Raw genomic sequence first — 14,726 nt, 5'->3', positions numbered from 1 at the left:
GAGATATTACACTGTAACCATCAATCTTACTCTGACAGGCATTTATCACCCTCTCTCTGTCTTTCTCATTTCTCTCGCTCATCTCTCTCTCTCTCTGGGCTTCTAATATCTCTTCTTACTTTCCAGTTTCTCTTTGGCATATACTGTAATCGACAGTGACTCTTCAGAAGTGAAATATGTTCCAGTCAACATGAACATTCAATTATCATATGACAAATTCCTCATTGACAGCAAAGTACTAGCTTCAAGGTCTGTTTCTCCAACCGTTGTATGTTAACCGTCCTCCTTCCATCACACACTCCATCCATCAATCGTTTCTGGATCATTTGACAAATAATGTTTCCCGAACAAAAATAAAAGCCTCTTCCTTCAAGGTAATGATGAAGATCATTAGAGCAACCCAATCAACGCTAAAATCCTTCCATTTTGAGTCCTTTATACTGGTTTCCTAACCTGGTCCCAGATCAGTTTGTTCTCTTGCCAACTCCATTGTTTGGCATGAAAATAAGTGACAATGGGTTGGCATGATGGTACACACAGATTTTCCCATATGGCCCAAATACAGATGGGGATGACAGGACAACGTTGATTTCTACCACTGTCTGTCCTGAGAGTTGTCCGGACTTTTCTGAGTATGTGTTAAAACAAGCAGGAAACACCATCCTGAGGCGTTTAGTATTGATAAGAACGATGAGCCGTGTCAGTGGCCAGACTGACTGACTGCCTGACTGTCTGGTCTGACGAAGGAGGAAAATAAGTCACCCCTGAAAGAGCCTGGAGAGCTCCAGGGAACCACTCAGTTCACCACACACACTGTTCACCTCTGTACCCTCTACACACTCTGTTGGAGATCACCATTCATCTACCAAACACACAATAGAGGCTGGTAAGGGGGAGATGGCCCCTAGTAGTGGCTGAAGTGAAATGGATGGAACGCTATCAAACCATTCCATTCATTCACCAGCCACAACTGCCACCGCATTTTCTCTCACACACTGGCTAACTACCCACTCATCAGCAATCCCTCAAGGTCGAAGATGATCTCTTCTTCACAGGTCTTTTAGGTGGCTTGATTCTGGGGGGGTTGTACACACTATACTACAATAACAAGGTCTGTTCAATACAAACCAAAATGTAACAGAAGACCACGTGTGCTGTGAAGCCATGCTGTGCTGTGCGCTGAAACTTTTCTATGAAAATAACCGAGTGTGGTTATGTGTTCTTTCACCTTTCAATGTTGTGATGGGTTAGCTGCAGCTAAATGCTAAAATAATCACTGCCTTCTCTCGTTGTCTTAAAGTGGCTATATGTAACTTTTTGGGAGACTTGAACAAATTCTCCTAGATATGTTATATGGTTATAGATCTATCATTCTACTTGAAAGCAAGTCTAAGAATTGGTAGATCTGTTCTATGTGCGCTATTTCTATGCGTCACGTTCTCATGTTTTGTTTTTTCATCTTTTACCTTCGGTTTTTTACACCAGCTTCAAACAGCTGAAACAACAATATTTTTGGTAATGGAAAAAATATTTCACAGCGGATTAGATGGTACAATGATTCTCTACACTATACTAGCTTATTTTCTCACATAAACTGAAATTAGGCAGACTATTAGCGTTTTAGCAACCAGGAAATTGCGGAGCCATTTCTGCATAGTGTAACTTTAATGGCTGGTTTGAAGCATAGTAAATCTCTTTCATCTGACAAAAATGGATGCATTCACCGTCGCCATTAGACACTACGTCCCAAATTGCACCATATTCCCAATGTAGTGCACTACTTTTGATCAGGTCCCATTGGGTTCACATAGGGCTCTAGACAAAAAGTAGTGCACCATGTAGGGAATACGGTGCCATTTCAAACACAGCCCCAATTTAGAATACATCCAGGAAGCTAGAAATAACAGAATTTATCAACAGGAAGAGATGTCATCTAAAACAAGAACACCTGGAAGATGGTGAGTGATCTAATTTGAAGACATTGCAGCAAAACTAGTAGGTGAACGAAAGAAAAACAGCATTTAAATACTGGAGATCAAGGAAGGCCTCGGAAATGCATTTAAAACTGTCATTAAGGATAGATGGCCTAGTCTATGCATCTAAAATGCTAGTAACTGAAGGGTTGCTGGTTCGGGACAAAATCTATCAATGTGCCCTTGAGCCAGGCAATTAACCCTAATTTGTTTCCAAGGGTGCCGTACTACTATGTCTGACCCTGATAAACAACACATTTCACTGCACTTATCTGGTGTATGTGACTAGAGCCTGGGATCTGGTTAAAAGTAGTGCACTATATAGGGAATAGGGTGCCATTTGGGACGCTGCCCGGTGTATCAATATGCCTGTGTGTTTGTATGCATGGAAAGCTAATTTTAGATAGGGCGGGAAAACAAAATGAATGTCGGGGAGAGACTCAAAGAATCAAACATATACACACCAATATCTGCTCACTAACAGGTTGTGGACCTGGACTATCACTTCTAAAAATGTCCCTAAATTCCTCAATATCACCTAAATTCAAATAAGTGCCAAAAAGTACATGAAGGAAAACATGAAACGACACCAGTACAGTCCCCTGGGCCATTCAGCCTCAATTTGTGTCTCGATTCTCAAAACCGGGCGGGTAACCTGTGGTCTCTTACTATGAAAGTTCTCCATCTCAATATCACTATTGAAATTTTCCCTTCTCTCTTTATTATTTTTGTGCTGAGAAAGGAGACGTAACATAACAGGGCCAAATATCTTACACCCTGTTTCATTCCGCCTGTTCACCCTACCTCTGCAAAATAAATTTCACTCATTTTTCAGATGGAAGATACAAAGACGTTCCATCATTATAGAAGGTCATTGCTGGCACCCCATCAATTGTCTTATTTTTTTATTTTTTATATGCATAAAACACATTTATTACAAACAGCTCTCACAGAGGGGAAGGAGATGAGAACCATGATGAATCACAAAGTCATCAGGTACAGAGAGAAAGAGAGGAGGGGGGAGAGAGAAGGAAAAGAGAGGGAGAGCAAGATAGAGAGATGAGAGAGAGATGGGTCAGCATGATGTGGAAGATAAAGTGACAGGGTATATGTGTCAACTCCAACATCTAGACTGGTAACGGTCCATAGTAACCCAGGCTAAATACAATTATAGCATGAAAAAAACAGAACACACAAACTATCTATCTTGCAGATTCACAGATGACTGGTACAAACACATTTTCAAACAGGTTGGATGTGTTTGATTTTACAAGAGAACCCGAGGGAGTCATACTACGCATTAATAAGAACAGAACATAAATGAAAGCCAAACACAGCATATGGTCTTATTGAACATTCAAGAGTTGCAGTGTGATAAGTTGTGCACAGTGGCCTAGATCCAATAGACTGCCTCTGCACTGGGTGAACTACCAATAGAATATCCGTAGGTAGGTAGCCTGTAGCACCAACTTTACGTCTGCATCCCAAATGTCACCCTACTCCCTTTATAGTCCACTACTTTTGACCAGGGCCCTTTTGGACACAGGCTATCCCCTCTATTTTACCTGTTAGAAGTTTTAACTCTTTGGTTAAAAGAGACAGCCATTTCTCTCATGCTTGTGTGAACAGGCACCTTTGTGTTGTGCGTCTTTTGCGATCCTCTTTAAGTTCTTGTTGTTAAGGGTGCTAGCATGCCAACTGCAGATCACCACCAAGCTTAAGACCTTACCACTTCCTCAGTACTGCGGGTAGTTTGCATCCTGCTTCTGAGCTGCTGAGGCTTGATGCAATCAGTGTGAGATTAAAGGCAGTGCAGAGAGCATGTGGGAGGAAGTACTGTACGTTTGGTTTTTACTTGGTCAGAACAGAACAGGAACAATAACATAGCAACAACACAGCTGTGATGAAGCCTTTATCTGTATGCACTTCAGCCTAGTCCTTATGTAATGTGGCTCGTGTTGCTTGTTTAACAGTATAGCTTCCACAATCACAAGTACACTATTGGGATTGATCTTGCATCTTCTGCCTCGCAAACACGCATGACCACCCTCTTGACAACGTCTTACCCAGCTATGATACCGGAAAAAATGTAATTCCATGGTGCGGGTGGAGGCATTTCAAGCTGAAGGTTTAGGTTACCCACACAACTCGTCATTACACCTTCAAAATATTAGCATACAGAATTGGATATGGAAGGAGCATTACTTGGAACATTTCTGCCCAGTCAGTCTATGGCACAGAGTCCATGAGCAACTACAAAAAAAACAATTAGGTGTTTGTGAGTCTAAGACCACTGAAACGGTGAACATGGTGCCATTGGCCCAGCAGAACTCAGTCAATATGGTAAAAATCCAGACACAAATTAGCCTGGATTCGGCACAGACCTCTCTCTCTCCCAACAGATGGGACCCAATTAGCCAGCTGACTCCAGGAGAAACACTTGGGCAGCCAGCCACATGGAGCGTAGAGCCAGGATGCAAATTAATAGAGGGGGGAGGGGATGAAGAGAGGAGGAAAGAGAGGACCTGAGAAAGCCATCTTGGGAAAGTAGAAATTAATTAGGGGGACAGCAGAGGTGGAGGAGCAGTTTTGGAAAACGTAACAAAGAGAAAGAGAGCGAGAGAGGGGGGAGAGAGAGAGCGAGAGAGAGGGTGGGTGATGAGAAAGAGAGAGGTGAAAGTGTTGTATTGAAGACAGGAGAGGAGAAGCAAGAGAAGGAGGGGAGAAAGTGAGGATGGATGGATCCCAAGAGATCTTAGACAAACACACACCTGAAGGGTGTGAACGTAGAAGGATGTATGATTGTAATAACTCCCGGCATTGAATCTTTCTCTATTTATTCATAAGATTATCCAACTGTAAAATCAACAGAGGCATATTCATTTTGAAACCCATATGTAGTTAGTATTCTATAATAGTCATATTTCTTCCTTCCAACCCATTGATTAAATTAGTGTGGGTGTCAATCACTGATCCATTGATAGTGGAGAAAAATACAAAAAGGTACTCCCACTGCCTCAGCTACTATGTATTGTCATGTTTTCACGCAAAACGTATAGCTGCATCTTGTCTTTAGAAAGGCCACTAGGCAAAAACATTGACCAAATTGCCATGTCCACTTTTGTGAACATACACTAATACAGACCAGCATCATTCTTGCCTCACAGTCTTTAAATGTTTTATTGGAAAATACTTGCAAACACAGTTAAAAGAAAGATGCATACCATACACCTATTCATGTTTATCCTAAAGAAAGTAGGTTGAACTAAAATTCCACATCCTTGCACATTCAGCGACACCTCCAAAACTGGATCATCAAACACCTGTCAGGTGGATGCAGCTTCGGTCACATCTAGAGGAAAGCTTTAACCTTTTCTGCCGCCACAATCACAGCTTCCAGACTGATTTCAAATGTCTCTCCCACTCACCTTAAAAGCAGGTAGAAAACCTCCCCAAAATAACCTGCCATAGAGCATTAAACTCCAAATGACAATTTTCAAAGCCTCAGATCTGTCAAAAGCTCTCCTCTCTCGTCCTCTGTCTCTCTTCTTATTTTCTCTTCCTCTCTCCTCCTCTCTCTCTCTCTCTCAACTTCAAGGCTGCATTGACTTTATTGCTATCCCCAGAATCATTCTCTGAAAGCAGCACAAAACCTTACTTAAAATAGTAGAACATTGACAAATCAGATGAATTAAAACACAACGTAAACACAAATGTAGCTAAATTTGTTGAAGCTTAATCAAGCTACTGGGTGATCATTCACAGAAAACGGTGGTTTAAATGAAAGGGAGAGATTTAAAGCAACATATACTGTATCTTCACCTAATACCTAACTGGAGTGGATCTTTAGATGGGCAATATGCGATTGGAAATACAACAAAATGGTCATCACACCCCTTAATTTGATAAACAGCCGAGGGATGGGGCTAAATACATGTTGAAAGTGAAATTCTCCACAAAAATGTGGCCTCTCTCTGCCATGTATGGGTCTCTAAGACATCTGGTTTGGAAAACCACCTCTTGTTCTGCTGTCCTTGTCACTTCTGATTATGCTTACAAGTCAATTCCCTCCATGGTTCTTATATACAGTTTGTAGGAGTATCCTTTACTGTTTAACCTCTATTTTTGGACCCGTGTAGGTATCAAAAAATATATAGAAACACATTGAATAGCACGTTCATAAAAGGCAGAAACACAAATAAGGAATAAGGTTTTGAAGCGTCTGTCCTATATCTAGGAGATATTACACATATTTAACCCCCTTTTTGGGGGGGCACAAAACAACTTCCACACTTCCATTCCTTTGTTTTACCTGTACTGAGTTACCTTCAGACAAGTCGTAGAACAAAACGGAGAACACCATCGTGTTCGTGAGAGTCTCATCTTTCCATAGAGGGGTCATATTAGTTCGGACGCTACAGACGTTTTTGTTAAAAGACAGATTTTCAGGATGTCTCCTGGTCTTACTAACAGCCCTGTAGCTCTGCCACTTTACACCGCAGATGTGGAAGGCCGACATAGGCGGATGGGGTGGATTGAGCCCATACAAAAATACAGATATCTCTAGCTTAAACAGGCTTTCAATTATTCAGTATTATTTTTTCAAAGCAGTACAGGCTAAAAGCCATGAAAGCCAAGCTCAAGGCTGCCTAAATGGGGAATGGGACATTCCCTCTGGTCCATACAGAAGGCTAGAATACAACCAATCCCAAACCACAGTATTCCTGCTATTTACAATATAATATGTTAAAGTATATTTTACCTCAAAGTGCACATATCACTCAGTATGCATATCAATAAATGATAGGAAAATAAAAACTTTGTGTGTGTGCGGGTGTGGTTGTACTATCCTTGCGGGTCCCAGAGGTCCTAAAGAAGTGGTTACAACTAGGGTTTGGAGTTAAGGTTAGGTTAAGGGGTTAGGGTAAATAGGATTTTTAATGGGAATAAATGTTTGTCTCCAAAAGGATAACAAAACAAATGTGTGTGTTGGTGATGTGCGAGTTATCCTCACGGCTATATCCAGAGGGGTTGAATAACGAGAAAATAATACCGAAAAATCCATAAATGTATCATTCTTGTGCAATTTATATCTATAGGCTGCATTTAGTTTTTTACTCTCATCATTTATCTGCCATTAGTGTGTAAGCCTAAACTTTAGGGCCTAACTTTACAAACGGCAAATAGCCAATCACCAAATGCTTTTGGAAACCGGCAGAAAAAGTTGCTGATGATCCACTGAGGCAAAGAGGACAATATCGGAGTACACTTCAATAAGGCAAAAGCTGCGAAATGGAGAGTTGAAAATAAAGAGAAGGGATGAGGATGGTGATAGCAGTGCCTACACTCTTAGAGATTTTTTTTTGATTTTTTTACACAACCCGCGTGTCTAGTTAGGGAGGACATGTTGACCGAACATGATTTGTGTACATTGTGAATCAATTCCTGCAATTAATGTTAAAAGCTGACAACCATACAACACACTCAAGATGTGTTAGATTATTGACCAATCACATTGCTGATCCGAAGTCATCGTGGAGCTACACTCTAAGAACAAATGTATAAAAAAAACACGTGTTATTTTAACACAATCATCGTTTTGGCACATTTAAAACATGATTTTTGTACATTTTTCAACACAGTGATTATGTGAAAGTAATACAATATGTCATCCCGAACTAAACACACGGATGTGTTAAAAAAATGTTTTATTTTTTATTTTTTTACACATAGTGTGTTGTAATCCACTTTAACATTCTGTAAATTTAACAGAGTGAGTGCTCCATATACAAAATCTTACATTCTGTACATGCAAAATATCCTTCATGAAAGACTTCAAACATTTTAGTGCCAGTTAGATTTGCAGTCCAGGGAAATGTTATAGATGAGATACAGGAGAACAGACTCGATAAGGTAGCCATTTATTCCTTGTCAGAGGCAAACATTAAAAATCTATCATACACCAGGTAAATGGTAAAACACTTCCACTGACAGGTGGCCAAAAATATCGAACTGAATGGCACGCCACCACTAAGCCACACCTCCAGTTGAATAAACCTCTACCATAGACCAGTTAAACTGGTACGTCACAGGTGGCCAAGAGGCGATAACTGAAAGCCAAGCCCCCACTAAGCCACGCCTCCAATATAATTTCCCAGTGTGCCTTGCCTTTTCGAGGGAATTGTAGTATTACCACCCATGACTAGTTAGTCATGTTAGTGATACAGACATGGTTATTGAATTTGTTTCTATTCAAACCTGTGGTTATCACCAATTGAGTTTCTAGGTGAGTGGTTTCATTCAAATCTTGTAAGGCCTTACTTTTAAAACTAGATTAGCTGATACAGTGGCCTGAAACTATTGGTTTTACAGGCCACATCAGGTCTGCAAATAGCATTGGAGAACTCTAGTATCTTTAATGGAAAACGTGGTTGAAGGAGTCGAGGTTTCCTGAATATTCCCTCCAGTTTCCACGAAGCTTTCAACTGGGATATCTGAAAATCCTGGGACCTTTGGGAACATTACCAGATTTTTGCAAACCCGCCTGCAAGTCACATTATGCAAAGTGATGTATAATTCCTATTGGAATCCAGCCAGCGTTAGAACAGCCAACAGTTGGGGTTTTTATTCCCCTGCAACCTGCATTCAGAATGACTGCCAGGGTTAGGAACATTGGGAGGAGACTACGCATTCCATTTAGACTGGAACAATGATTTCAGTAACAAATGCAAAAACTAACTGATTGGATTAGTTTAGAAAAAAAAATATTGTATTTATCTTAGCGTAGCATAAGATTAATGACTCAAACAATGTACATGCAAAAGCACAGATATAAAAAACTATTTTTCTAAATCAACCTGCAGTAGAACATGCTGGGAAATATGATATGATAACAGTTACGGTAGAAATTTGCCTAAATGTCCTAACTTCTTGAAAACTCGTCTGAGACACATTATATTTTTAGAAATCAAGGCTAAACTGTTGCCGTTCAGATAAATAATACATTTACGTTGTTTCATATTCCTTTTGCTGGCTGGCTGAGAATCACTGCAGGTTGTCAGTTGTCACTTCACTTTTCAAGATGTGTGAAGGCCAGGGTGTGAGGCCACAGCATAGACACATGTTGACTTCGGATCCGCAATTTGATTGGTCAATAATATAACATCTAGGGTGTGTTGTATGTTTTTCAGCTTTTAACACATTATTTGCAGGAATCGACACAAAATGTGTTGAAAAATGTACATAAAATGTACACAAATCACAGTGATTGTGTTTAAAGTAGCACATGCCGTCCAAAGCTAGACACAAGGACGTGTTAAAAAATGCAATACAAATTCTAAGAGTGTATGTTATGTGTGACGATTGTGAGGCGTTATGCAAATTCGACAGTCACAAGACAGGACTTCAAATAGGCCTATGGCATGTCAAGTGAAGGGGCAACATATAATGACAGAAGAGAAGCTGCATGTATCTAATTATAGACAAGTTGACTAACAAATAGCCGACCAAAAATGTCAGAGATTATAAGCAGAAACATCTAAATTTATCACATTCGGGAAAGTATTCAGACCCCTTGACTTTTTCCACATTTTGTTACGATGCAGCCTTATTCGAAAATGTATTAACAAAAAATATATATAATCAATATACACACAATACCCCATAATGACAAATCAAAAACAGGTTTTTAGACATTTTAGCACTTTTATTAAAAATAAAAAACACAGAAATACCTTATTTACATAAGTATTCAAACACTTTGCTATGAGACTCGAAACTGAGCGCAGGTACCCGTTTCCATTGAACATCGAGATGTTTCTACAACTTGATCGGAGTCCATCTGTGTTAAATTCAATTGATTGGACATGATTTGGAAAGGCACACACATGCAGGTCTAACAGTTGACAGTGCATTTCAGAGCAAAAACCAAGGCATGAGGTCAAAGGAATTGTCCGTAGAGCTCGGAGACAGGCTTGTGTCGAGGGTATTAGAAATGTAGGGTACTAAAAATGTTCTGCAGCATTGAAGGTCCCCAAGAACACAGTGGCCTCCAAAATTCTTAAATGGAAGAAGTTTGGAACCACCAAGACTCTTCCTAGAGCTGGCCACCCGGCCAAACTGAGCAATCGGGGGAGGAGGGCCTTTGTCAGGGAGGGGACCAAAAACCCAATGGTCACTCTGACAGAGCTCCAGAGTTCCTCTGTGGAGATGGGAGAACCTTCCAGAAGAACAACCATCTCTGCAGCACTCATCCAATCAGGCCTTTATAGTAGAGTGGCCCGACGGAAGCCACTCCTCAGTAAAAGGCACATGACAGCCCGCTTTGAGTTTGCCAAAAGGCACCTAAAGGACTCTCAGACCATGATAAACAAGATTCTCTGGTCTGATGAAACCAAGATTTAACTCTTTAGCCTGAATGCCAAGCGTCACATCTGGAGGAAACCTGGCACCATCCCTATGGTGAAGCATGGTGGTGGCAGTATCATGCTGTGGGGATGTTTTTCAGTGGCAGGGATTGGGAGACTAGTTAGGATCAGGGGAAAGATGAACAGAGCAAAATACAGAGAGTTCCTTGATGAAACTCTGCTCCTGAGCGCTCAGGACCTCAGACTGGGGCGAAGGTTCACCTTCCAACAGGACAATGACCCTAAGCACACGGCCAAGACATCGCAGGAGTGGCTTCGGGACAAGTCTCTGAATGTCCTTGAGTGGCCCAACCAGAGCCCAAACTTGGACCCGATCTAACAGTTCTGGAGAGACCTGAACATAGCTGTGCAGCGACGCTCCCCATCCAACCTGCAGCGACGCTCCCCATCCAACCTGGCAGAGCTTGAGCGGATCTGCAGAGAAGAATGGGAGAAACTCCCCAAATACAGGTGTGCCAAGCTTGTAGGGTCATACTCAAGAAGACTCAAGGCTGTAATCGCTCCCAACAGTGCTTCAAGAAGTACTGAATAAAGGGTCTGAATACTTATGTAAATGTATATTTTCAGTTTTTATTTCTAAAAACCTGTTTTCGCTTTGGTATTATGGGTGTTGTGTGTAGATTGATGAGACAAAAGCAATTTAGTACATTTTAGAAGAAGGCTGTAACATAACAAAATGTGGAAGTCAAGGGGTCTGAATACTTTTCAAATACACTGTATAGGCTTAGTCAGGCGGTTGCAGATGGGTTATTAGCAATTGCGGGTGGGTGCGGGTGAACAAACAGCTGACCCGCGCATCATTGTCGGTGTGTGTAAAGAAAGGAGTGTAAGCTCTTTTCCCTCCAAAGACTAGATAAAAGTTAGAAACACTTAGGCCTACACATTGCAAGGGACAACATTCTTTCTCTTTTCTCTCTGTCTGCGAAATGAGGATATAGACCGGAGTGGGCTCTGAAGTCAAATAGCCTACAAGCAACTACAAAAAGACTGTAAATCAACTGCATAACACAATTATTACATCAAATTATGAACAGGGTAGAACATTCGAATAAGTTGTTAGCGTTCTAAAAAAAAACGATTGATTTAGTTTCATTTTGACCTCACCTATCAATGCATTGCATTATAAACGTATGTGTAAACAAAATTGAAATCTACGCAAAAAAACGTAAAGTTTGAAATCTAGGTTAAATTATTTGTGGGAAAAAATAAAGATGTCTGTCCATCAGGGCAATGAATGTTTTATTTTCGCAATCGGTCTGATAACGCATGGTTAACATTTCCTTTAACATTATTATCGGAGAAAGGACAACGCACAAAGCCAACAGAGCGCTGCAGGCTCGAGACAAAGCGTATGATATTTCTTCCTAACATTGTCTCACCTAGCCGAATGTTGATAGCCTAGGCATTGCAACATTTGTAGACATATCCGATAAATAAGTTTATATTGTTTACAGAATCAATATAGCCTACCATACATTACAATATGCACGACAACAATATAATCTCAATCTCACCTTTAATATCCGCTGTTTGTCATGTATGCATTTAGTAGCCTACAGCAGCAATCCACATTCGGCTTCAGTGTCTGTTTGATAGTTTTGTCTGTCTGTACCTGGGCTCTGTCTCCTCCGAACGAGCATAGACTAGACTGGACTGGCAGCGATTGCGAAATTCTGGCGACTTCACGTAGTGGTGACAGCAAAGACCGTTTAGTATGTGGTTACCCAACTAGCAGATTTGGTTCCTTAGAAGTTGTGGGGACGTATGTTTTTGGTCTTACATTGTTTGTGGTAACGAAGCCATATGTTTCCTGACTGGTAAAACTGAATATTTCTTTTAATTTATTTTTTTAAAATTTAATCTGGGAACAGAAGTGAAAATTCACCTGTTCTGGGAATGTTTTTTTTTTGGATACAGGGATGGTTCCTTGAACGTTTTCCTGGGAGGTTTGAGAACGGAAATTATAAGCTATTTGTAAGGTTTTTAAATAACTTCCATAAAACTTTCACTGAATGTTTCAATAAAACTTTGAAAAACACTGCTAGCTTATTTTGAGTTTTCTCTTTTTAACTTCAAGCACAGATTGAACACATGCAATTTCATTTCCTTAGGCATTAATAATGCCGAACCCATTTGTTTTGACACAGTATCTGTGAGATTCAAACCTATAATTTTCAGTTTTCTAACCATGGAATTAGTCCACTGCTCCAGGATGGAGCTAGCATGCCATGTGAGTTTAGTCTATTCAAACAGACCCCATTTAAGAGGAAACATGCACTCAGGTGTGGCCAATTAGTGGGCGCGGCCAACATACCTGAACACACTTAACAAAATAGATGACAGAGAGAGTTTTGTTCATACTGAGAACAGAATGTATGTTTTTAAATGACATTTGTAGAATATTCTTTGAACGTTACAACATTTTTCTTGTGGTTTTTATAGAAACTTGTCTTCACTTTCTCAGAACAGGTTGAGGACATGACTTTATATAGAACCATGAGGAAACCTGTTGGAAACGTTTTGCTAAAGTACTGAAATTCGCACAGAAGAACATTGTTTCTTAACGTTCTTGGAGCAATTTGAGAACATGACTTTAAACAGAACCATGGGGAAAACGTATAGGAAATGGTATGCGAAAGTAGCCTACTGAAAATCCCACAGAAGAACGTTGTTTCTTAATGTTCTCTGAACTATTTGAGACCATTCCCAATGTCAAACCAGTTGTAAATCATTCCTAGATCATTACCAAATGTAAAATACATGTATCCATGTTTGAACTTTTAGGAAACGTTATGTTAAAGTAATGAAATACAAAGAAAATATTTCAAGTTCCTTAAATGTGCTGAGAATGTTCCAAAGCCAAGCAACTATCCCGCACCATTCCCAGAATGCTGTAGGACGGTTGTATGCAAAACAGTGGCTGCTGGTGTGGAGGAGCTATAAGAGGACAGGCTGCAATAAATGGAACAGAGTCAAACATTCCATTAATTCCATTCCAGCAATTACAATAAGCCCATCCTCCTGTAGCCCCTCCCACCAGCTTCCACTGATGCAAAATAACCATAGGCCAACCACGCTCTAAGAAACATATGGTTCTCAGAACGTTATGTGCTAGCTGGGAACAATGTGTCCGTATTCTTCCTACTAAACCAAATTAAGACCCTCCCACCGCGCTATTCTCAATTTTAATAGATCGATCAACATTCTGAAAGATTGATACGCCCTCTGATAGCCAATTACTGCTACTCGATCTACTTTATGACAAATACCGTTCTGTTTAATTCTTAGGAAATGTGAAAAAATAAACATTTTGTTCAGCACTTCCGATGTGTAGCGAGAGCCACCTTGTGTGACACAAGGTAGGTGGTCCTTTGCCTGGCTTTTTATCAATGTTCTTCCCATTTGTCAGTTTCTTGTTTACAATGAATTTCTTTATTCTTGACTTCACTTTTTTATTTTAAATTATAAAACCTGAGCTTCATCTAAGTGAGACAATGGTTCAGTCAGAGTTTATGATACATTTCCTGCATAGGCATACTTTACATTCCTAGTGAAAGTAGTGAAACACTGTAACACTGGGTTGAGTGGGGAAAATGGTTTTAATTGGTATTCATTGTTAATAAAAACATTACAGCTGTGGGAATGAATGCCTGATGTGTCTGGGAAATGAACCAACAAACATCTCTGTGAGGTCCACTGCTGAACCCATGACATCACTCCCTCTGGACTTTCCTGTTCGTAACACTGCAGTGGAAAGCTGTTGTTTGATATATTTGCTTAAAAGTATGAAGGATAATGTAATTTTAATGCATTGTGCATCTATCCTTGAGCCTGTAAATGAGTGATGTTGTTGAAGGGGCTAAGGGAGTTTGGGACATATAATGGAAGATTGGCTTGTGTCCCAAATGGTATCTTATGTCTTATTGCGTGCATTATTTTCAGTCCAATAGGCCCTGGTCAAAATTAGTACACTATAAAGGAAATAGGGTACCATTTGGGATGCGACGCTTATGGAAGATTGAGTTAATGAAAATGGATAGGGCTCTGAAATGATAATGTTGACTTTGTTACTCAAATTTAGTGGTTCCATAGGGATACCTAGCAGCAGTGGTTCACTAGATTACATACTTGGCTTGGATAGGGCACGAGAAGGTGTGTGTGTGTCAGTGGAGGCTCCTCAGTTGTGGAAGGGGAGGACCATCCTCTTCAGTGAATTAAAAGTTATCATTTTTAGATAAAACTATACAAAAAATATTCACATGTTACCAAATGTTTGATTAAAACACAATGTTTTGCAATGAAGGTCTACAGTAGCTTCAGCAGCACT

At 40.2% G+C, this 14,726-nt stretch overlaps 1 protein-coding gene across 1 annotated transcript in view; it reads right to left on the bottom strand.

Moving 5' to 3' along the window:
- Window positions 1-12,042, bottom strand: part of LOC120028147 (E3 ubiquitin-protein ligase RNF152-like) — a 53,414-nt gene extending 41,372 nt beyond the window's left edge. Inside the window, exon 1 of the mRNA XM_038973348.1 lies at window positions 11,914-12,042. The gene's annotated coding sequence lies outside the window, so the exon portion shown is untranslated. The remainder of the gene's footprint in view (window positions 1-11,913) is intronic.
- Window positions 12,043-14,726: the final 2,684 nt, after the last annotated feature.

Source organism: Salvelinus namaycush, chromosome 33 (assembly GCF_016432855.1).
Source record: "Salvelinus namaycush isolate Seneca chromosome 33, SaNama_1.0, whole genome shotgun sequence".
Lineage (NCBI taxonomy): Eukaryota > Metazoa > Chordata > Actinopteri > Salmoniformes > Salmonidae > Salvelinus > Salvelinus namaycush.
Note: the sequence above shows the minus strand (reverse complement) of the source record. Positions and strands in the feature narration are given on the sequence as shown.